Raw genomic sequence first — 24,508 nt, forward strand, 5'->3', positions numbered from 1 at the left:
ATACAGAGCTCTGGTCTGAGTTTCCTGAACCAGACAGCAAATTCCCGTTGGTATCTATTTTGCATATGGTAACCTAAGTGTCCCTGTTACTCTTTCCATACATCTCACCCTCTCCTCCACTCTCCCCAGGTCTGCAAGTCTATACTCTATGTCTATTTCTGCACTGTTGCCCTATAAGTAAATTCTTCAATACCATTTTTCTAGATTCCGTATATATGTGTTAGAATATGGTATTTATCTTTCTCTTTCTGACTCACTTCACTCTGTATAATAGGTTCTAGGTTCATCCACCTCATTAGAACTGACTCAAATGCGTTCCTTTTTATAGCTGAGTAATATTCTACTGTGTATATGTACCACAATTTCTTTATCCATTCATCTGCCAATGGACATCTAGGTTGCTTCCATGTTCTAGCTATTGTAAACAGTGCTGCAATGAGCAATGGGGTACATGTGTCTAAGGAGAGACACTAGATGTTGATCTCCCTCGCCCCCACCCCCAGCACATACAGAAGCCATGTAAGGATGCAGTAAGAAGGGAGCCATCTACAGGCCAGGAAAACAGTCCTCACAAGAAGGCAGCCTTGACGGCATCCTGACGTTGAACTTGAACCTCCAGAACTTTGAGAACATAAGTTTCTGTTTTAAGCCATCTAGCCTGCAGCATTCTGTGACGGCAGCCCCAGTGGACACATACAGTCAGTAAGGAGCTCTGGGGTTAGCACGGTCACGTGAAAATCAGAGAACACATAGTATATGAACATATACGAACAGTAGCTCATTGGGCTCCATGTGGTCCTTGAATCACTTGGGCACACAAAAGTATTCCATGTTAAGACCCTCTTAGGATGGAAGCCAGAATTCTAAACAGGCAGACCCTACAAACCTTGGTGTGATTTGCCCTCGCCTCATCTCTCAGCTTCCCAGGTGGCGCTCGCTAGTGGTAAAGAACCCTCCTGCCAATGCAGGAGACATAAAAGACCCGGGTTTGATCCCTGGGTTGGAAAGATCCCCTGGAGGACGGCATGGCAACCCACTCCAGTATGCTTGCCTGGAGAATCCCAGTGGACAGAGGAGCCTGCTGGGCTACAGTCCATGGGGTCACAAAGAGTCGGATATGACTGAGAAGTTAACACACACGAACACACACACCACACACCCCTCAGCAAAACTATCGCTCTTCAACTTAATTCTTTAAGCATTCTATTTTCTCTGTCTGGAAAACGCATCTTTCTTTATCATCTAGTTAATCCCAAATCAGCCCAACTGTCAGCTCCCCAGGGAAGTGTTCTCTGATCCTGCAGGCAGGGCTGTATCTCTGTCATATTCTCACAGCACCCACATTTTTGCTTCAGCACTTATCACAGTTTGCAGTCAGAGATTTCTGTGATTTCTTTTGAAGCACATGTTTCAACCACTAATCTGTAAGCTTCCCAGGGATACATGCTTAATATCTGTAGAACAAAGTGGGGAAGGGAGAAAGGAAAAAAAAAAAAGAACCATGAAAAGAGAGGAAAAGAGTAACGGAGGGGAGGAGAGCAAGAGAAGGGAAGAGAAAAGTTTAAAACTATAGAACACGGACCTCGTCCATGGGGCTGGCGTAACAAAATACCAGACTGGGGGGCTTAGACAACCAACGTTTATTTATTCCTCACGGCTCTGAAGGCTGCAAAGGTCAAGATCAAGGTGCAGGCAGATTCTGTGCCTTGTGGGGAAAAAACCATCCTGGTTCATGGGCTACCATCTTCTCCCTGTGTCCTCACAAGGCTGAAGGGTGAGGGGCTCTTTGGGATGCCTTTTAAAAGGACACTTAACCCCTTTCATGCGGGCTCTACCCTCATGACCTAATCATCTCCCAAAGACCCCACCTGAGGTTAGGGTTTCAACATGAGGGTTTCAGGAGGACACATTTAATCTACTGCACATGTGCTTCAGTCATGTCAGATTCAGGTCAATGGTAGAGGAGAGCATGCTGATCTAGCTCATACTTGCCACTAAAATGGTGCTATGCTTACAAGAGCCGGCCTAAATTTTTTAAGTCAAAGTCGCCAGAAAAGAGTCAGTGACCTCTAATACAGCTGTGGGACAATTATTCAATCCTGGATTTGAAAAATGCCATGAACTAAAGTACATTTTGCAATATTTGGGAGCTGTATTTAGTTGTTTAACATATGTAGACACAGTTTTTAAAAGGAATCAAATAATCAGTACAAAACCCTAAAAAAGTAAAAAAAAAAAAAAATACTGGGCTTCCCTGGTGACTTGCTGGTAAAGAATCTGCCTGCCCATGCAGGAAACACGGGTTCCATCTCTGATCTGGGAAGACCCCACATGTCACAGAGCAACTAAGCCCATGCCCCACAGCTACTGAGCCTGTGCTCTAGAGTCCAGGAGCCGCAACTTCTGAGCCATGCTGCAACTGCTGAAGCCCAAGCACCCGAGAGCCTGTGCTCTGCAACCCGAGAAGCCGCTGCAACGAGAAGCCCACGCACCACAACCAGAGACTAGCCCCTGCTCGCTCCAACTAGAGAAAAATCCTGGGCTGCAAAGAAGATCAGCACAGCCAAAAAAACAAAAAACACCCAGTGGGTGCCCCACTGTTAACACTCTTCTTTGAGTTTCACACTCCCTGGAAGTCTACATTGGTGGTTTCCAACCTAAGGTCCAGGAACCCCTTGGAGATCGTGCTATTACAGAGGTGGGGGGTGGGGAGGTGGTGCTTGCAAATGCACCTATGAGCAAGTATTGCCTGCAGATCGAATACGTTAAAACACAATTATTACCATGTTGAAAGGCATGAGATTCTGTGTGTTTAAAGAATCCTCATAATCCATATAATTCAAAGTCACGCAGTATGACAATTACATACAATTAGTCCTGTTTCCCATGAAATCAGGGGAAGAAATTCACCTGTGAAATGTGCCCTTATTACTCTGAGCCAAAGCTGTTGCCAATATCCTTACAGAATTCACAGGACATTCAAGGAGGAGTATGGTCAGTACTCATTCATCAACATTTGTGAATTGCTACAAGGTCTTAAAAGGAGATGATGTCTTATAAATCCACAGAGTTGACGTGATGATCAGTTTAGACATTTATATGACAGAATGATGCTTTTGATCATGTAATTTCAAGGACTTAATTTACTTTTTTTTCATGTTTATGGATTTTACTTTCCCTAGATAATTTCAAAAACTCAATAATACTGGAAGATATTACTGAACAAAGCAACTGGCATCCATGAGTTAGGTAAAGGCAAGAACTGTCCCAGGCACAGCTGCACTGTGGGTCATAATGAAACGAGGCCCCACACCTGCTCTGGAGAGCTCCCTGAGGACCACGTTACCATGTCACAGTCCCCTCTTTTATTTCTAAACGTGACTTAGTGTGACTCTGGCCAGCAAAAGAGGTAGTAAAAGCTCTTGCCAAAAGGCTACAATGTCAGAGGCTTCCTAATATCCTGAAGCCAAGTTTACATTCATCATCATCATTTTAGAAGATGCTGAGAATTTTCTGTCTCTTCTGAATGATGAATCCATACAGATATCTATCTCAGTATCTCTGCAAGGCCCTTAAGCTTTCTAACCGAGATGTGGGAGTCCCTCGGTCAGAGAGAGAAAGATGCAATCACCAAGCATCCCAATACAGCTGAAAACACACTGACCAGGAGTTGGATGTCTGGGTTCCTAGTCACAGTTCTGCTACTTCAAAGTGTGGCACCGTTTGCAAGTCACTGAGCAGTATCACTGAGCTTGGTCTCTTTATTTATAAACCGAAGGTGTGAGGCAACCGGATCACAGCAAAGCTCCTTCCGACTCTGACAGCCTACTCTGCGTACTTTCGTCCAGGATCACAGTACACTTGGGTTTTTGGAGAAACCCATTATAGAACTACCTCTCATTTCAGAACAGATATGGTCCAGTTTTTAAAAAAGAAAAGGTTAGGAAACAAATCTGGGTAAAAAAAATGTACCCATTTCCAGTATAAATCTGGAACTATACCTACCAAACAATGAGTCTTGAACCACTAATGAAATAGGGATAATTAAGTTCCAGGTGTTGGTTATACTGAGTGTTATATGGGATGTGGAGATCCTTTCTCCAACTCTAAAGTTCAGTGGTATTTGACTATCTAACTTCTATTTTATATTTTTCCAATTAATTAATCACAAGAAAGAGTGAGAGATGCAGAAACTCAAGAATTCTAATTTCTTGGTACCACTTTTTCCAAGACCTTTAAAAAATCAAGACAATTTTTTTAGAGCAGTTTTAGGTTCACAACAAAATTGAGGGGAAAATACAGAGATTTTCTTATTAGCCCCTGCAGCCACAAAGGTGCAGCCTCCCTCATTATCAATATCCCCCTCCAGACTGGTACCCTTGCTACAACTGATGGACCTGCACTGACACTTCAAAATCACCCAAAGTCCATAGTTTAAATTATGATTCATTCTTGTTGCTGTTCATTCTACAGGTTTGGGCAAACATTTGACATTCATCCACCATTATAGTATTTTTTTGCAAAGTTAATTTTTATTGGTATATAGTCACTTTAAAATGTTGTGTTAGTTTTTAATGTACAGCAAAGTGAACCAGCTATGTGGTTGGTTGTTTAGTTGCTAAGTCACATCCAGCTCTTGCAACCCCATGGACTGTAGCCCACCAGGCTCCTCCGTCCATGGAATGTCCCAGACAAGAATACTGGAGTGGGATGCCATTTCCTTCCCCAGGGGATCTTCCAGACCCAGGGATCAAACACTAGTCTCCTGCATTGTAGGCAGATTCTTTACCTCTGAGCCACCAGGGAAGTCCCTTGAATCAGTCCCTTGATACACATATATCTCCTTTTTTTTTGGATTTCCTTCCCCTTTAGGTAGGTCTGGAATAGGAAATAGTAACCCACTCCAGTATTCTTGCCTGGAAAATTCCATGGACAAAGGAGCCTGGCAGGCTACAGTCCACGGGGCCACAAAGAGTCGGACACAACTGTGCACACACACCCATTTAGGTCACCCCAGGGCACTGAACAGAGTTCCCTGAGCGATACTAACATAGCTATTCCATATAACTAATGACTGGGAGTTATCTATTTTCATTGTAGTATCTTACAGAGTATTTTCACCACTCTAAAAACCCGTTGTGTCTACCTGTTCAACCTTCTTCATCTTCCAAACCTTAACAACTATTGATCTTTTTATTGTCTTCATCATTTTGCTTTTTCCAGAATGTCATATAGTTGGAATCATACGCTATGTAGCCTTTTCAAATTGGCTTCTTTTGCTTAACAATATGCATTTAAGATTCTTCTGTGTCTTTTCATGACTTGATAGCTCATTTCTTTTTTAGTGCTGAGTGATACTACATGGTCTGGATATACCAGTTTATTTATCCATTCACCTACTGAAGGACAGCTTGGTTGCTTCCAAGTGTTGGCAATTATGAACAAAGCTGCAATAAACATAGCAATGCAGGCTTTTGTGTAAACATATGTTTTCCAGTCCTTTGGGTAAATACTAAGGAGTGTGATTGCTGGATTGTATGTTAAGAGTATGTTTAGTTTTGTTAAGAAACTGCCCATCTGTCCTCCAAAGTGGCAGGTAATCATTTTTGCATTCCCACCAGCAATGAATTAGAGTTTCTGTTGCTCTACATCCTCAGCAACATTTGGTGTTATCAATGTTTTGGATTTTGGCCCTTCTAGTAGGTGTATACAGGTATCTCATTGTTTTAATTTGCATTCCCCTAAGGACATACCGATGTGGAGTATATTTATCTTCTTTGATGGAAGTATCTGTAAAGGTCTTTGGCCCGTTTGTTAATCAAGTTGCTTGCTTTCTTACTATTGAGTTTTTAAAGAATTCTTTGCATATTTTGGATAACAATAATTTATCTTACACATATGTTCTCCTAATCTGTTATTTGTCTTCTCATCCTCTTGGCATTGTCTTCCACAGAGCTGTTGCTATTGTTTAGTCCCTAAATCTCGTCCCAACTCTTTTGTGACCCCATGCTCCTCTTTTGTAGCCCACCAGGCTCCTTTGTCCATGGGATTTCCCAAACAAGAATATTGGAGTGGGTTGCCATTTCCTTCTCCAGGGGATCTTCCTGACCCAGGGATTGAACCAACATCTCCTGCATTGGCAGGTGGATTCTTTACCACTGTGCCACGCTTAGCTTTCCCTTCTAAGGGAAGCCCTTGGAAGTTCTAATTTTTTTTTTTTTTTTGGAAGTTCTAATTTTAATGAAGGCCAACCTCTTTGGTCTTTAATCCATTGGATCCCATAGCCCTAGAGAGGAGGCTATTAAGCTATTTTTTGTTGAAACATTAAAAAGAAACTTGTCCTTAAAACACTGCATTTCACTGCTGTCTACTTCAAAATTTTAGCATTTCCCCTTTGAAAGTGAATATTAAGTTTAAAGAAACACAATGACACTTCATTTATGTACCTTGATTCATGAAATGCTCCCCTTGGAGAAAGATTCTGAATACTAGTAATGAAACGGAGTTTTGCTAACATTTTGATACTAACCTTATAAGCTGATAACATTTGCATTTTTTCCCCATCAAAAACAATTCTCTTTTGCAACATGCATTAAAGAAAATTTAATGCTCAAACAGCTGGGGATATTTATTTCATTTACTGCAGATATTCAATTTGAAAACAGACATACTTTCAAGACTGGCATTTTAAACACATACACACAGTTTTTGAATCTTCCTATGGACTAAGTAAACTAATTCAAGTTTACGTCTCTATTATGATACCCTGCATACATGCAACGTTTTGCTTTTGTGGACATGAATACATATGCCTTCCAGACTGAACTGGGGACACTACAGCCCAGGCTTCTTGCCTCCACCCGGTATAATATTAAATATTATACTAAATATTAAATAGAAAACACTAGTCAAAATGTCCTACACATTGTCTCTCATTAAATAATAACAACAGCAATATTAAAGTTAAGATCAGCAGGAGAAATCTGATAAAAATGATAAACTAGAGCTCTTTTGTCCAAAAAGGAAAATCCAGAACCACCATGTGTGCGAGGGGCTTGTTGGCAACTAACTTTGCCCTCCTTTCACATACCAAATTTCTCACTGCTACAGAAAAAGTTCAAAGTGAAAAAACAGTTGCAGGAGGGTCAACTAAAGTTGAAATTTGCTCAATACAAAATTCTCTGTTTGAACTGCTGTAATCTGTTTTCTGATCTCTTCAGTTCACACGAATCACTTCACATTGAGGCCTCCAGTCATTTCTGTCCTGCCGAAGCCAGTGACTAATATTTGAGCTTCACCTTCCTGAACCTCTTCTCTACTCAGACAGCTTGAAACTTAGCTTTTATGAACAGGCAAAGGAGTAGATAGAAAAACAGACCATGTTTATTTTAAGTTCCCTTTGCAGTTCTATTTTCCATAATTTCATTAATTATTTCCTTAGTGCCTTTTACATGATCTTACAGTCCTTGTTTATTCACCCCATTATTTTCCACCTAATCATCATTTTTTCTTCCATGTGAATTAGAAGTATTGGTACAAACTCATACAGCAGTTTACGTAAAGATAAAAATTTCTAAGTTTATCCTATGAAAAGACCTGTAAATAATGACAAACCAAGTAGCAATCACCACAATGAGTGTTTATATTGTATTCTGAAATACAATTTCTATTAAAAGGAACCAGAACTCCTTGGAGAAATGGCTAATTTCAGGTCTGGGAACAAAAAAATACAATGAGATAGGACTAGTAGAACCATATCATATAGAATCAAAAACTAGTAGAACCATATCATAAATAAATAGAAAGATAGATAAATAGATGACTTATTGATGCATACACGCATGGATACTTACATACATCACATACATACAGCTCAGAAGCCAACTGGAGGAGGCTCCCCTAGAAAAAAGTCAGATAATTTGATCATCAAATGAAATAATTACTGAAATGGATTGAAATATATCAAATGCATTTAAATCCCAAAGTTTATTATGATCTTTAAAAAAAAAAGCATTGGTCCCCTTTAGAGGAGGATACCTAACTAATTCATTTTGAAACTGGTAAAGAAAGGGAAAGGGTCAGCATTTATCCTGCTTTTCTATTACAAGCTGTACCTTGGATAATGAGGCCTTGACACAGAACAGTTTCTCTTTACAGGAACTAGTACTTTATTCCAGCTAATAACTGAAGAAAAATGTTAGAAGATTACCATTGTACATCTCCTAATGAATGAACAGGATCTCAGCAATGATCATCAATGGCTGCTAGGATTACTTCAAAAGTTTAATATGGGGAAACAAGTCATCCAGTATTGACTCAAACTTAAACAGCAGAGGGAATAAAGCCAAAGGTATTTTTACTTTTCAGGCTCTCTTCTTTCCAATCTTTTCTTTTAAGAAACTACAAGTCATTCAGCAACATCAGTGTATAAACTTTCTTTGAGAAAGAAACCACTGCCTGTCAAAGGAGCCAGAGGCACCTATAAATTAGTTCTTCCTTGAGTTCACTGTTCTACTTATGAAACTTCCTTATATAAATTCTTACACACTTCCTCCCTAAACAAATTCTGCCTTTTTTTTTGGTCTGTGTTGTTCTTTTCTAACCTAAAATAGAGATAATTGAATTAAAGAATTCAAAGAAAATTCCCTACAGAAGAAAAACACATTTGGATCTAATTCTACTTTTGAGTCTTCACTGATTTTTTTTAAATAAAATGAAACGAAAAGCAAGATCTGCATATAGTAATTGAACCACTATTTTGATCATTTCTCTTCTACTTAATTAGCAAAACTGAACCATTAAGTAATCTAATTAAAAATGACGAGACAAGTAAATGACTTTCTGGATCTTACAGTTATCAGTACTTGACCTTAAAAAATCAGCACAACCTCAAATGGAGTTTGAGCAAGAGGGTGCCAAGAACATATAAGCAGATACATTAGGAGAAATTGGTTGAGGGCCTGAGGGGTGAGAATGCATGCCTTAGAAGCAAATGACTAAGTTGGTAAATTATTTCAGGGTGAAGCACTCCTTCATCATCAGCCCTCAGAATGGAATCAGCTCTGTCACTGAAGAGAATGATGGATCCTCCATATGTAAAGAAAAACTCTTCATGTCTATGCTGCTGCTGCTGCTGCTGCGTCACTTCAGTCTTATCCGACTCCGTGTGACCCCGTAGACGGCAGCCCACCAGGCTCCCCCATCCCTGGGGTTCTCCAGGCAAGAACACTGGCGTGGGTTGCCATTTCCTTCTCCAATGCATGAAAGTGAAAAGTGAAAGTGAAGTCGCTCAGTCGTGTCCGACTCTTCATGACCCCATGGACTGCAGCCTACCAGGCTCCTCCGTCCATGGGATTTTCCAGGCAAGAGTGCTGGAGTGGGTGCCATTGCCTTCTCGGCTTCATGTCTATATGTGCACTCAAAGAGAGATGAGCCACAGCCTGGGTTTTCAAAGGGTATCATTCAGGGAATCATCTTTCTATAATTATGTGATGAAGCTATAGCTCCCATTTCAACAAACAGCACTGAATTCTAGGTCAAGAAACTAAAGCTTCACGGCTATGATGCTGAATAAAAGAAGCCAGACTGAGAGATTCCACTCCTATGAGGAGTTCAAGAACAAGCAAACTATTATCAGGTGAAAAAAATCAGAACAGTGATTATCTGAGATGAGGGGGGAACTGACTGAAAGCAGGCATGAAGGAACTTTCTGGGAGATAGAGTCATCATGATAGGGGTGCAAGGTACACAAGTACATCCGTTTGTCAAAACTATATAGCTAAGATGAGTACTTCCCAGTGTATGTAGACCTTACTTTAAAAATTATAAAAACCACTATCACTAGCATGTGGGGGTAAGAGCTGGCAAAGGCATAGATGATATAAAATGGCAGTATATTTATCATTGTTGAGGTTGGGTGATGGGTACATGGGGATCTACCACACTACTCTGTTTATTTTGTACATGTTTGAAACGTTCCAAGTGAAAAGTCTTTAAAAAAAAAAAGAAAAAGCTAGAATTTTAATCTCCTCCTACTACTTTGTAGCTATTGGGTCTCTGGATTTTTTCTGAACCTCATTTTATTCATCTGTAAGCTGGAGATAAGGAGTGGTGCTCACCTCACTCAAAACAACCTAGAAATGTTGCTAAGTATCATGGAAGGCAATGGATATAAAACTTCTAAACTGCAAAGTAATATACAGATATATAAAATCAATAATAGTGAAGATTGGTAACTACTAATAGACTACATTCCATCCTGGAAGGTCTGAAGAGATCATTAATATATTTCTTTCAGTAGTAACATGAGGTATATCCACTCATTTCTCATTAATTCTTACCTGAAAAAAACAGTAATAAAACGGGTTAAGTATAAAATATGGATAACACAAATGTTACTCATATTTGGTCACAGAATATACTATATGACTTATTTTGCATAATAATGCAAAAATTTAGGCCTTTAGGAAAAGTTTGAGTGTCTTGTATACATATCAACTTGATGGCTGAAAGAAGATGCCTAAAACTACACCACAGAAGGAAGATGGTTTAGGATTTTAAATGATGGTGATAATTCACATGATCAAAATTGAAAATCCACTCTTATAAAATCCACTGAAGCTTGGCCATCCAAAACAATGTTCATATAAAAGTCACAACATTAGAGATAAGAAACATTAAATTTCTTGAGGCAAACTGATTATACTTTGTAAACTAAACATCTGGCTCTCCAGTCTTAAGGCTCAACTCAAGGAAGCTCAGTGGACATCTGGGCTCTGTTTATTTATTTATTTAAACCTATCAGGCTAACCTTACAACTATCACAAAATACAACTCAAAGAAAGAGGACAGGAGAGAGAGAGAGACTGTGAGTGCTTTCCAGGAGTGATTCTATTCTAATATCCCAGTCTAATCTCCAAGAGTCAGATATACCCTGAAAGGACAACAGGCTAGGGTGGTGTGCTGTCTTGGACCAAGTTTCAAAGTAAATAAGCATGTCAAAGCAATGTTTTAAATAAGCACATTCTTGTTCAAAATAGACTTTAATAAATCACTTGGATAAATTCTTTTGCATTAATCTTCTCTTCAAATGATAGCTGTACATACCAAGTGCCTACTTGTAGTGTGCCCGTGTCTTTTAAGATCTGGGTTAGGGGAACATGTTCCTTTCAGTTCAGCTCTTCTTGTGGTCTTTGGTTCTGTATGAAATGACCTGGTGCACTCCTCAGATGGCCTTACACGCCATGGCCATTTTTTCCATGACATCCCTAAAAAGTGCCAGCCAACCCTGCCAACCCCTGGGTTTTAGGATGGCCCAAGGGAGACCATCTGAACTGCTGCTGATGAACTTACTTAACAAAAACATGACTGAAACTGTCCATTTCTTATTCCTTTGTTAAGGTAAAGAACATTCCACAAAATCTCAGTTAAAGAACTGGTCAATTCAAGAAAAAGCAAAGCTTAAAGCTAAAACCCTCACTCAGGCTATCACCCTGTTAGCAAAACCTTCACATTCTAGTTAGAGTTAGGTTCTAAGTTCATATTTCCTCTTACAGTTTGACACCTCCTATCCATGAAAGGGATCTTTCCTCTAAGAGGCTCTGCTGCTTTCTCTAAACACTGGCTTTTTACCTTTTTTTTTTTTTCCCCTAAAACATCACAGGGCTGTACAGCTTTTCTGCCAAAGAGAAAAGGTTCCCCAGGCCCACAGAACTGTGTCACTGGCCATGTGGTCCACCGAAGCAAGGAGCTTCACTTCTCAACTGCTTATCCCAGATCCTGACTGCTGCCTCTTGCAGCAGAGAAATCACAGACATCGAGGTCAAACCACAGGATGACGTAAACTCCAAACTTTGAATGGATTCATTCCAAGGATTTTAGACCAGATGACTTCCACAAAGGTCATTTTTAACTGTGAAGTTCTATCATTTAGAAGGAAACACTGACAAGTGGGAAAACAGAGGCATTTAGTGAGAACAGGGTGTTTGAAAGGAAGCTCTACAGGATTTTAGGCTGTCCCCTTCCTCTGTTATCTCCCTTCTCCAAATTAGTTCGTTTTATCAAATCTGTCCCCACTTTGCCCCTAAACCCAGACCCTGATATCACACTGTGAATGAAGGAAATGAGGGTGAGGGGCTGAGTAATTTGGTAAGTAAGCCTCAAGACAACCTCTACAGTAGCAACCACCCAATAAATGGAGCAAAACCCTTACAGAGTTTCAGCCAGTGGAGGGTAATGGTGTCAAGACCATAGATAGAGCTACCTCCCTGAAGACTTACATTCCAGAGAACACCAGTGAGTGGACAGTACAAAACAACAGCCCTCAAAGCTCTGCAAAATCACCTGGGGACACTGTTAGCAGTATTCATACTTGATCCCCATCCCAGGCCTACTGATTCAGACTCTGGTATGGGCCTGGAAACTAGAATCTTTAATAAGCTCCCGAGGTAGGTGCTAGGATTCGCAAGCTGGCCAATTCAGGTAGCCATCACAGCCAGGCTTTCTCAATTTTCATCTTGTGTGCTCTCAGAGTTGACAAATAAAGTATAGGACACCTAGTTAAATTTGAAACAACGAATCATTTAGTGTATCTCAAATACTGCATTTAATATTACACTTTAAAAGAAAAAAGACGGTGTTCTTTTTTTTTGGCTTCACTGGGTCTTCATTGTTTTGGAAGGGCTTTCTCTAGTTGTGGCGAGTGGGGCTACTCTTCGCCGTGGTGTGCAGGCTTCTCATTGTAGTGGCTTCTCTGACTGTGGGGCACGAGCTCTAGGCACGCGGGCTTTAGTACTTGTGGCACACAGGCGCAGTAGACCCGGCTGGAGGGCCCTAGAGTGTGGGGTCCGTAGTTCTGGTCCACAGGCTTGGCTGCTTTGCAGCATATGGGATCTTCCTTGACTAGGGATTGAACCCATGTCCCCTGCATTGGCAGGCAGATTCTTATACACTGTGCCGCCATGGAAATCCTAATATTACACCTTTATAAAATTAATTGTTATTGGATTATGGTCGCTTTACAATGTTAAGTCAGTTTCTATTGTACAGCAAAGTGAATCAAATATGTGTGTGTGTGTGTGTGTGTGTGTAGTCGCTCAGTCATTTCTGACTCTTTGTGACCCCGTGGTCTGTAGCCTACCAAGCTCCTTCGTCCATGGAATTTTCCAGGCAAGAGTACTGGAGTGGGTTGCTATTTCCTTCTCCAGGGGATCTTCCCAACCCAGGGTTCAAACCAAGGTCTCCCGCATTGCAGGCAGATACCTTACTGCCTGCGACATCAGGAAAGCCATATATATATCCCCTCTTTTTTGGATTTCCTTCCTGTTTAGGTCACCACAGAGCACTGAGTAATAATACTATACTTTTATATTAAAAAATGATCCCTTGTTTGTCTGAAGTTCAAATTTAACTTGGAGTCCTATATTTCTATTTGCTAAATAATGGCAACTGTCAGGCCCACCTCCACTACAATGATGGATAAAATAAAAATGCACATAAAAAACATAACACTGTTATATCCACTTTTGATTTGCTAACTCAGAATTTATCTCTTCAGAATATATAGCACGAAGATAATACAGAAAATAAGAAAATGAGTATGGTGATATTACTCAGATAGCCTCAATTTCCCCAACTATGAAATGGAAAGGGTTGGACCAGATCTAAAATTCCTATAAACCACTGAAGTATTAACAAATCTTGACCCTTATCTCACACACTAGTAAAGTAATGCTCAAAATTCTCCAAGCCAGGCTTCAGCAATACGTGAACTGAGAACTTCCAGATGTTCAAGCTGGTTTTAGAAAAGGCAGAGGAAGCAGAGATCAAATTGACAACATTCGCTGGATCACTGAAAAAGCAAGAGAGTTCCAGAAAAATATCTATTTCTGCTTTATTGACTATGCCAAAACCTTTGACTGTGTGGATCACAATAAACTGTGGAAAATTCTGAAAGAGATGGGAATACCAGACCACCTGACCTGCCTCTTGAGAAACCTATATGCAGGTCAGGAAGCAACAGTTAGAACTGGACATGGAACAACAGAATGGTTCCAAATAGGAAAAGGAGTACGTCAAGGCTGTACAGTGTCACCCTGCTTATTTAACTTCTATGCAGAGCACATCATGAGAAACGCTGGGCTGGAAGAAGCACCAGCTGGCATCAGGATTGCCAGGAGAAATATCAATAACCTCAGATATGCAGATGACACCACCCTTATGGCAGAAAGTGAAGAGGAACTAAAAAGCCTCTTGATGAAAGTGAAAGAGGAGAGTGAAAAAGTTGGCTTAAAGCTCAACATTCAGAAAATTAAGATCATGGCATCTGGTCCCATCACTTCATGGGAAATAGATGGGGAAACAGTGGAAGCAGTGTCAGACTTTACTTTTCTGGGCTTCAAAATCACTGCAGATGGTGAATGCAGTCATGAAGTTAAAAGATGCTTACTCCTTGGAAGGAAAGTTATGACCAACCTAGATAGAATATTAAAAAACAGAGACATTACTTTGCCAACGAAGGTCCGTCTGGTCAAGGCTATGGTTTTTCCAGTGGTCATGTATGGATGTGAGAGTTGGACTGTGAAGAAAGCTTGAGCACCGAAAAATTGATGCTTTTGAACTGTGGTGTTGGAGAAGACTCTAGAGAGTCCCTTGGACTGCAAGGAGATCCAACCAGTCCATCCTGAAGGAGATCAGTCCTGGGTGTTCATTGGAAGGACTGATGCTGAAGCTGAAACTCCAGTACTTTGGCCACCTCATGCGAAGAGTTGACTCATTGGAAAAGACCCTGATGCTGGGAGGGATTGGGGGCAGGAGGAGAAGGGGACGACAGAGGATGAGATGGCTGGATGGTATCACCGACTCAATGGACATGAGTTTGAGTGGACTCCGGGAGTTTGTGATGGACGGGGAGGCCTGGCTTGCTGCAATTCATGGGGTTGCAGAGTCGGACACGACTGAGCAACTGAACTGAAATGAACTGAGCCCTTATCAGATTTAGTTATCAATGTCTGAAATTCTCATGTCTCCTGGAAGAAGTTTCTTCACAAAAGCAAATAGCCAACCAACTCAATTTGTCATCCATTTCTACTTTTCCAAAAGCAATTTCTGAAACCTATTTTTGCACAGCTCACCAGTGGTCACGTCTCCTCTTACACAGTGATTTGAATGTCCTCTAGTATTTGCTACCTTCTACAGATTCTGTCCACAGTCCACTACGTCAGAAAAGGTCAGAGGCTACAGAGAAATCAGCGCTCCCTCACACTGAGCACACCAGCGGCCACGATCACACATGGTAATCCCTGATGTACTGCTTACCAAAAACTCATGACTTTAGTAAGGATCCAAAATTATTCTAAGATAGAGATATGCCATGAACCCTTCAAGTCAGAAGGAACAAATAGCAGGTGTCTAATTCATGCTGACTAAAGACAGTCTACAGTATTAGCATTAACCATAAGGAATGAGTAGGAATTATGGCTGTCTGTACATACAAATTTAGTTTTGCCCAAACGACCTTGATCAAGTAACCAATGTTGTTATCTGTGATACTGATGGCATCTAACTTGGTCATAGTTGTTTAACAAAGACCCTTGAGCTCCTCTCGAAAGTCTGAGTGTAGGCACTGATCATATGAGAGCAAAAAAGCTCCTATTTTTTGTTTCACTCAAATTATTTCTCCTGCTGTAACTGTTTTGTTTTGGGCTGCTGCTGCTTCTAAGTCACTTCAGTCGTGTCCGACTCTGTGCGACCCCATGGACAGCAGCCCACCAGGCTCCTCTGTCTCTGGGATTATCCAGGCAAGAATACTGGAGTGGGTTGCCATTTCCTTCTCCTTGATTTGGGCAATTATGCTAATTGCAGCAGTAGACTATGGTCCATGGGTCAAATCTTGCCCTCTGCTTATTTTGCAATAAAAGTTTTATTGATCTACGGCCACGCCCATGTATCTGTGTAGAAACTATGGCTGCTTTCACACTACGACAGCAGAGTGGTTGGTAATAGATTGTAGGGCTCACGAAATCCTTAATATATACTATCTGGCCCTTCTGTAAACTTTGCCAAACCCAGCTGTAAATGACTAACATTAATCCCACATTTAAAAAAGAGAAATGAAGTGACGGTATTCCAGGCTCTATATCTTTTGGGCAACAATTTTCTAAAAATGGATGGTAGCTTTCCAATGCAGGAGTTCTTTCCAGCGCAATCAAGAACTCAGACTTTGCAACCTCTAAAGTGCCCAGGGAACATTTTTGGTGTAGTAGCTCATACAGTTAACTGTAGTTTCAATGGAACACCACTCCTCAGTCTCAGATATTCTGAAGGATCCAAAGGATAAACACATAGGCACAGAAGTATGAGAAAACACATTTCTTTCTGCTCAGAGTCCAGCATTTCAGGAGATGAAATTAAACAATGACAAGCACACGTGTAGAATGGCTGCTGCCACCAGTATTTGTAGTCTGATGAGGGAAATGCAGTCAAACAGGAATACAGAAGTTGTCTCCATTTGACGCTGGTGCCTTTGAGGGTATTGTCACTGTTACAGAGATTTAGAATTTAAATCAACATAGTTCTTCTGTGGTTTCACTGCTTTAGGCAGGAAGAGTATGTGATCAGAAAGAACAACCGTCTTCAAAACTGAGACTCCTGGGAGCCTTAAAAGATCTCCACACAGGTGCCTTGAAGGACAGACTTGATGGCCAGAAGGACATATTATGGTTTTTGAGAGGCCTTCGCTGAATGCCACCTCCTCCGCAGTAATCAACCATGAAGGGCCCCTCACAATCTCCTTTCTGCTCCCACAGAAAGCCCTTGTAAGCAGACATGACACAGAGTTACTGAAATTTTATGCCACAGAAAATTAAACACAGGAGAAGGAAATGGCAACCCACTCCAGTACTCTTGCCTGGAAAATTCCATGGATGGAGGAGCCTGGTGGGCTACATTCCATGGGGTCGCAAAGAAAAAAAAAAAAAGAAAGAAAATTAAACACAGAAATTCCTCTAGTTGAGAGGAGCAGGAAGAAGAGAAAAACCCCATAGTAACTGTTGCTAAGTTTGGCTTTACGGTATTGACAGAGTAGATGGCTTGCCAAATAAAAACTTTAAAAACCGGGTCTAATTCAATCCTTCAACCCCTGTGGGGGAATCACACTGGGCTCTCCCACTGGGATGGAAGCAGAGCTGAGGCTCTTTCACCCTCCTTCAGCTCTTCCTCCTCCACTATGGACCATCCTTCACTCCCTGAGGCCCCCTCTCCCTTTCTCTTGTTGGTCTAAATGTGTGTCCCGGGCCTTAAGTCCCTGGGCTCCCCCTGGACAAACAAGAGACTCAAATACACACCCACACCCCCTGAGGAGAGACCTCCCAGCTCATCTCACTTGAGGTGTGGCCAGAGCTCGGAATGCTTGATGTGAAGAGTCAGTCACTCAGTCATGTCCGACCCTTTGAGACCCCATGGACTACAGCCCACCAGCCTCCTCTGTCCATGGAATTCTCCAGGGGATCTTCCCGACCCAGGGATGGAACCTGGGTCTCCTGCACTGCAGGCAGACTCTTTACCACTTGAGCCATGAGGGAAGCTCCAATATGCTTCTTTTCTCATTCAAATATTTGAAGAATGTCTCCTATCTGCCAGGATGTGTACTTAGGTTCTAAAGGGAACAAAAACAGCCCAGTCTTTTCAGGGCACTGATAGGTGGAGTGGCATCGGGAGGAAGAGAGCAGACAGATAATCCCCCAGAGTCTAAAATTATATTAGAAATGAGTCTAGGACTGTGAGTGTATAAATTGTGTTCAGCATTGTGAGGGTGAGGAACGGGAGTGTGAGAATATAAGGGGGAATCATCATTTTTATCAAGGGATCTGAGAAGGCTTTGGCTCCACCGAAGTACATTTAAAATGAAACTAGAAGGAGGAGCAGGGGTTGTTCAGGTGAAGAAGGGAGCTGAGGAGTATTTCAGGCAGAAGGACGAGCAGGTGCAGAAGCCCTAAGGAAGAGAAGGTCTGGCCCCGTCAAGAGAGGTGAGAGTGAGGCTGGGAAGAGGAGCAATCCCTTCTAAATCAGAGCAGGGTCGTTTACTCATCTAAGGACAAGGGGAGGCCACGAGCAGGGGAGGGAGAGCCCGTCCGTGTGTGAGGACTGGTCCTCAGGGGCAGGAGCAGAGGCCCAGGAGATGATGGAGGTCTGCTTTGGGAAGCGGGGGAGGCGTGCAATAGCTGTGCAGAACAGCGGCATTAATCAAGGTGTATCTGGAAGGCATGATCAACAGGGGATATACTGACAAATGAGGGAGAAAGCGGTATCAAGGATGTCTCTTGATTTGCTAGCATGAGCTCCTGGGTAGGTAGCACACCATTTACCAAGATAAGAAATACTTCTGGAAGATACTGTAGGGTGAAGCATCAAGAATTTCATTTTGTAAACCACACAGCCTATCTGTAAAGAGCACAGTAAGATGTACTGGCTTCTCTGCAAGCTTCTGTGCTTCTGTGCTCATCATCTGTAAAACGGGAATTATGTACCAACTTCATGACTGTTGCGATAAAAAAACTGATGCATATAAAGTGAAACACTTAGCAGGGCAAACAATAATCTCAATAAAAGATTAGCAGCTATGGTTATTATTCTGCACTTGAAATGTCTTATCGGCAACCTTAGTAAAACGTCCAATAGGCAGTTAGATAGCTGGGCTCTACAGCTCACAACTGTAGAGAGATAGTGGAAAGGATCCCACATGTTCAGGGCTTGAGTATGCTGCTGTGAGATTATGAATCAGGCATCTAGTTGGAGACTTCATAATAGCAATTGAAGATTTACTTATAAACTGGCTAAAAGGTCAGCATCTGGGTATCAAGAGCACAAAGATGGCACCCGAAGTTGTAGAAAACAGAATTATTTGATGCAAAAGTGAGTCCAGAGGAAGAAAAACATAGTCAAGGAATGAGCCGGTAAGGAGTTCCCTAAACTCAAACACAAAACAAAGGTTGAAAAGTTGAAGGAAAGGCAATAGAAATAAAAAGGTTCTGTACATTTAAATCTATTTCTTCAAACCAAAAAACAATAGTCAATCTTACAGGAGAATCAGTAACTCTTTATATATCAGAAATATATACAAAGATATATTTGCAAGAACATTCACTATAATGCTATAAAGAGCAAAAATGACCTAAAACAACCTAAATCAAGAATAGCACACTGATTAGGTAAAGTGTGGCACATCTATGTAAGAAAATAAATGTATAGCTAGTAAACATCAGGTCATAGATGATTTATTGGGAAAATATTCATATTTTATTGGTACCTCAAAAAAGTAGGCTACAAACTAGCATGCACAATGTTTTGTTTTAAACATTGAGTGTTTTGTTTAAAAAAAAAAAAATACATAATAGAAAAAAAACCCAGCAGGGCATATAATACCAGAAAATTAAAGTTAATTCTGGATAATAAGATTTTAGGTGATTTTTTTCTTTCTTTGTACTTTTTTATTTTTCAGATATAGCATGAGTAGATGCTACTTGCATAGGAAGAAAATGAAACGAGCCAGATAATTTTTGCTCTCCCTTAAAAATACCTGACACTCTTTGTCCTCAAATCCCCAAACCAAAGCTCAGGAGAAACGCAGACTGAAGACTTGACACAAACATCTCATTCTCCTCCCTGCAGTCAAAGGATCCAGACAACATTGCAGGGACGACAGCTGTAATTCCTGAGCCTTCTTTAATGAAATAGAGCCATGTTCTCCACCAGGAGTGATCTTTTCTAACCCTAAAACAACTGACAGCAGGGTCATGAATCGGACTATATTCTTTGTTGATCTTTAACCACACACACTGAGAGAAAATCATAGAAAAAGATTCATTTCAAAAAGAGAAAGTCACACAAACTTCCAGTTTGTACATATTTACATACCATCAAACCCACAACCAAATCTGAAATATCTTTTAAAGAAACAGTAAACATTTTTAGAGGACCTTCACTTCCCTATAGCACTCAAAATTTATCAAGAAAAATTACATAAATAGGCTTTGCAACAGGGGATTAAACGCTTTCTGATAGAAGCACAAGAGTCAGGTCTCCTTTTCTTCCAGTACATGGTATCTGGATAACCTCGGCTAAGTGATTTCGCTTTTCTTAGTTTTCTTATCTAAAAGTGGAGAGAATAAAACTTTCCTAGCAGGAACCTTCAGGTTTGGAGGACAGTGACAGCTGCAGGGACCCAAATCATGCTAACATCCTTCCCGAAAGACCACAGAATCAATAGGAGGGCAAATATCATCATGAGACCCAAACCATTCAGCATTATTAGGAATGGGGAACACCACAAGCTTCAAACTACCTGTGAGTGGGAAATAAACACTGACTTCTACCTCAGCTCCTGCTGCTGCTACAATCCAGGGCGTGGGAAGAGCAGGGGAGCCCTGGGAACAGGAGAAAAGGGGCACGGAGATGAAATTCAAACAGAATCACCCCCAGAAAGGGAAAGACAGGCCTGCACTATAGCCCACACAACACACTCAGGCCTGAGACCTGGCAGTTCTCAGCACCAGCTACATGTCAAGAAAGGGCTTAGAGGTGAGAGAGACCCAGGACCCAGAAAACTAGTGCTTCTAGAAGAGAAAGAAGGAAAGAAAGGAGTGGGGCCAGGATGGTGAAGGACCTTAGAAGGAGAAATGGAGGATACCGCACACCCCAGATCCTTTCCATCCACCAGCACCACCATCATCCCTTATAGAAACTGCACCTCTGACAGAAATGAGAGCCCCTGAACCAGGAAACATTCATGAAACGCCCAGGAATAGAAAAATATCAGCACAAAATCAAACAGCTGCTGAAAATTCTCCCCACCAAAAATCATGAAACAGAAGAAAACCATAACACAACATTCCAAACTGAATTAAATAGTCTCACACAAGCACTTGGAGAATTAAAAACACTCAGAATCAGAAATACAAAAATTAACAACAGAAGTTGACAAAGAACAAAAAAGGAAGCGATGCAAGGAGAGTTGATTGAAATCAACAAAGACAATAAAAGAAAAAGACAAAGGACGCTTTCTTCAGAACAGAAAAATAACTTACAAGATGCCCAAGAGAAAACAGGTTTGAGCTGAAATTTAATAAGTGGCACAGAAGAATAAAACCAACAAAAGCAGGAAATAGTCAAGAAGTGGAGATGTTTGGGAAATGGTGAGAAGTCGGATACACAACAGCACAGGGACGAGTTACGGAGACAGAAAGTTGACAGACAAGATTGGAACCAAATTTATTCACTCAACAAATATTTTTGAGTGTCTACTGCATTCAAGGCCCAGTTGCTAGTCATTGTGAATGGAACTGGCTCCTGCCCCGTAGCGAAGACAAATAGGGAGACAGGAACCTTTCATCAGGAGAGTGATACAATCAGACTACATTGAGAGGACAGTAACTCTAGAAGCAGGATGGCAGACTCTCTGGAGTGGGGCGAGACTGAAAGGGAGGCTAATTAGGAGGCCATAATAAATAATTCTAAGAAAAGAGTATCAGGGTTTCCCGATAACCCCATATAAAGATGCCACCAAGGCTGCTATTTTTGGGAAACTGGGGAACGATTCCATAATAGATGGAAAGAATTTCTGCCCCATTCTGGGCATCCTGTGATATGATATGTGGAGATCGGAACCTCAGGAGAGCACAGGAACTGGAGATGTTGGAGATGGCCATCTTTTGGTTGGTAGGGGCAGCCGCTGGACGTGAAGAGATGGCCACGGATGATTCAGTTCTTCTGCCTCAGGAGATGACAGACCTTAAGTGTCAATACTTAAGGGGTAGAGTAGGGGCAGAGCACTGCAGGACAGGGCAGCCGCTGGTGCCCTGAGTCCAAACCGCAAGAGGAGACATTCAGACAATGGTGGCTTGTCCACTGAGGCAGTCTCCATGGAGACCGAAGAGAGGAAGGACCGAGACGAGAACTCAGACGCCGCTGGGGATCTTACTGATAAGTAACTTTCAGGTTGAGGGGTGAACGACATTCACACAGGAGATTTAGGAAATGCTCTCGCAGCTGGGGGAAGAAGGGAGGCAGAGGATGGTGACAGGAAGGGGAAGCTGGATCAAGAGAAACACTTGGAGCAGCAAGATAGGAGGGAACCAGTGGTAAGGTCAGAACTATGGCTGTCGTCAATCGCTCAGTCGTGTCTGACTCTCTGCGACCCCACGGACTGTGCACGCTAGGCTTCCCTGTCCTTCACCCTCTCCCGGAGCTTATTGAGTCAGTGATGCCGTTCCACCATCTCATCCTGTCATCCCCTTCTGGTCGGAACTCTAGAAACACCAAAAGAGGACAGAACTGGTGAAGCAAGAGAGGAAGGGGCCAGGGTCTAGATGGCGGCTTCGAGGTCAGTTTTCGGGGCCTCTTCCAAACCTGTGAGAGCAAGGAGAACGGGGTCTGTGTCGGGTGCCCAGGCACATGAACACGTCCCCCTTCTCTGAACTCCCAGAGGCCTGTTCTACGGAATTTTCGGCTGGGAGCTTGGAGTCTAAGACACTGCTTTGGGTGCTGGTCCTGCCACTTACCACCTATATACCCGCGAACATGTCGTAAATCATCTGAAGCTCAGCTTTGCCATCAGTAAATCAGGCAGAACCCTACGAGTCACACCCACTCCCACCTACTTCATAGGATCGCTCCGAGGCCCCAAAACACAGCAGGTACGCAGATGCACCTTAAAGACAGAACAGCCCCATGGATAAATCGCTGGCTCTTGTTATTCCATGTATACTTGTTTTTCACTAAAGGAGGATTAGTTCAACCTCTGTGCATTCCACACAGGGTTTAACAGAGTATTTTGTACCCAGGTGTTCACCACACACTGACTTGGACTAACACCAGCCCGCTCCTCATGACAGTGAGAGACTGCATTGTTTTCCACGTCCCACGGGGCTACACAGGGACACCACCATCCCTAAACTCAGTTCCCAGCCTGAGTTTTCAGTAAGACTCCTAGCAAACAACAGAAAATGCTTTGTAACAGCATTTTCAAATTAGCAGAAGTGCAATTATGAAAAGGCTTCCATATGTTACACATTTTTTTAATTAAGAAGAAAACAGTAAGCAATCGTATTCCAAGCATACTCAGCCAATGGATCTAGAAAAGATATCTACAGAAAATTCAACCACTACCTTGCAGCTGATCAAGGAGACAGCACTCCCCCACACAGCCCCTCAAGTGGCAGAAACCCACAGGGAGTGGAAGACACGCTCTGGTTCTGCCAAATCACCAAGTAAGAAGTTGCTGCAGTCAAATCCATCATGTCACTTCACATTTGCATCCTTTTTAGCCCTGAAACGAAGCATACTCTGGAAAAGTACGTTTTAATATGGCTTAGGCTAGAGCCTTACCTACCATTCAATCAAAATCTTACTATGGAGATAATACTGGATCTGTTACTTACACTAGGTAGGGGGAAGAAATAACACATGCAGAGACATAAATTTTTATTTCACAACCAAAGCAGCAAATTATTTTTGCTGTTCTACGCAGTACAGTAAGGCTCATACATTTTAAACAACCTAGATAAAATTATTTTTTCCATTCGAGGCAAATCTCAGTAGTGATTTAAAATTAAATTGTTAACCAAGTGTCAGGAACCATGAAATAAGCATAAGCGGTAGTCTCTCTTTGAATAGAAATACCAGGATATTCAGAATCACATGAAACTCTAAGGGCACATAGAGCCGTAGAACCAGCTATTGAATGCCTTCAATCCAAGAGAGCCATCAACTTTCTACCTCTAACACTAAGGGGGAAATGTTAGCAATATGAGGTTATTATTACCCTCTTTTTACTGAAGACATTCACTTGTTCACTTATGCAATATATTAAGCCTCCATTACATGCCAGACAGTGTTAGGGATAGGGGATATGGTGTTACACCAAACAGACCTGTCCTTGTTCTCACGGACTTATGGTCTGACGGGAGAGCGAGATTAAAAAATTAAACAGCTAAGCATGTGATTATAAATATTAAATACTAGGATGAAAAGATATGGTACTATGAGAAATAAATAACAGGGACTGAATTTAACTCGAGAGGAGAAGGCGGCTTCTTGGAGGAATTAGCAATTTAAGCTAAAAACTGAAGGCTGAAGTGGGAGGGGAAACTCTAGCTAAAAGGAAGAGCATGTGCAAAGGTTCCGAGACAAGAAAGAGCTGGGCATGCTACAGACCTGCAAAGAGACCAGTGGAGCTTGAGCAGAGTATGCCAGGACAGGAAGGAGTGAAATGAAGCGACGCTTGTAGGTAGGAACTGAATATTCAGAGCCAAATAAAAGATTTGAATTTTGCTTTGTTGTTTTCATTTCCTAGTGCAACAGAAGGCAGCGAAAGGCTTCAAACAGGGTACAGACAGAATGGGACTTGTATTTTTAAAAGAATGGATGGAGAAGGATAAGAAATGGGAAAGCTATGGCAGTGGAAATGGGAGAAGAAGATGAGCTTGGGATATATTTTGGAGATGAATGGATAGGA

General features: G+C 41.7%; 1 protein-coding gene across 10 annotated transcripts in view; it reads right to left on the reverse strand.

The window, feature by feature from the left end:
- The window catches only part of OSBPL6 (oxysterol binding protein like 6), a 206,051-nt gene that overhangs the window by 126,311 nt on the left and 55,232 nt on the right, over positions 1-24,508 (reverse strand). For 9 of the 10 annotated variants that reach the window (XM_061135575.1, XM_061135584.1, XM_061135583.1 and 6 more), the window contains exon 2: positions 7,854-7,899. The exons of the other annotated variant lie outside the window; for it this stretch is intronic. The gene's annotated coding sequence lies outside the window, so the exon portion shown is untranslated. The remainder of the gene's footprint in view (positions 1-7,853; positions 7,900-24,508) is intronic. 10 annotated transcript variants of the gene reach the window in all.

Source organism: Dama dama, chromosome 33 (assembly GCF_033118175.1).
Source record: "Dama dama isolate Ldn47 chromosome 33, ASM3311817v1, whole genome shotgun sequence".
NCBI classification, from domain to species: Eukaryota; Metazoa; Chordata; class Mammalia; order Artiodactyla; family Cervidae; genus Dama; species Dama dama.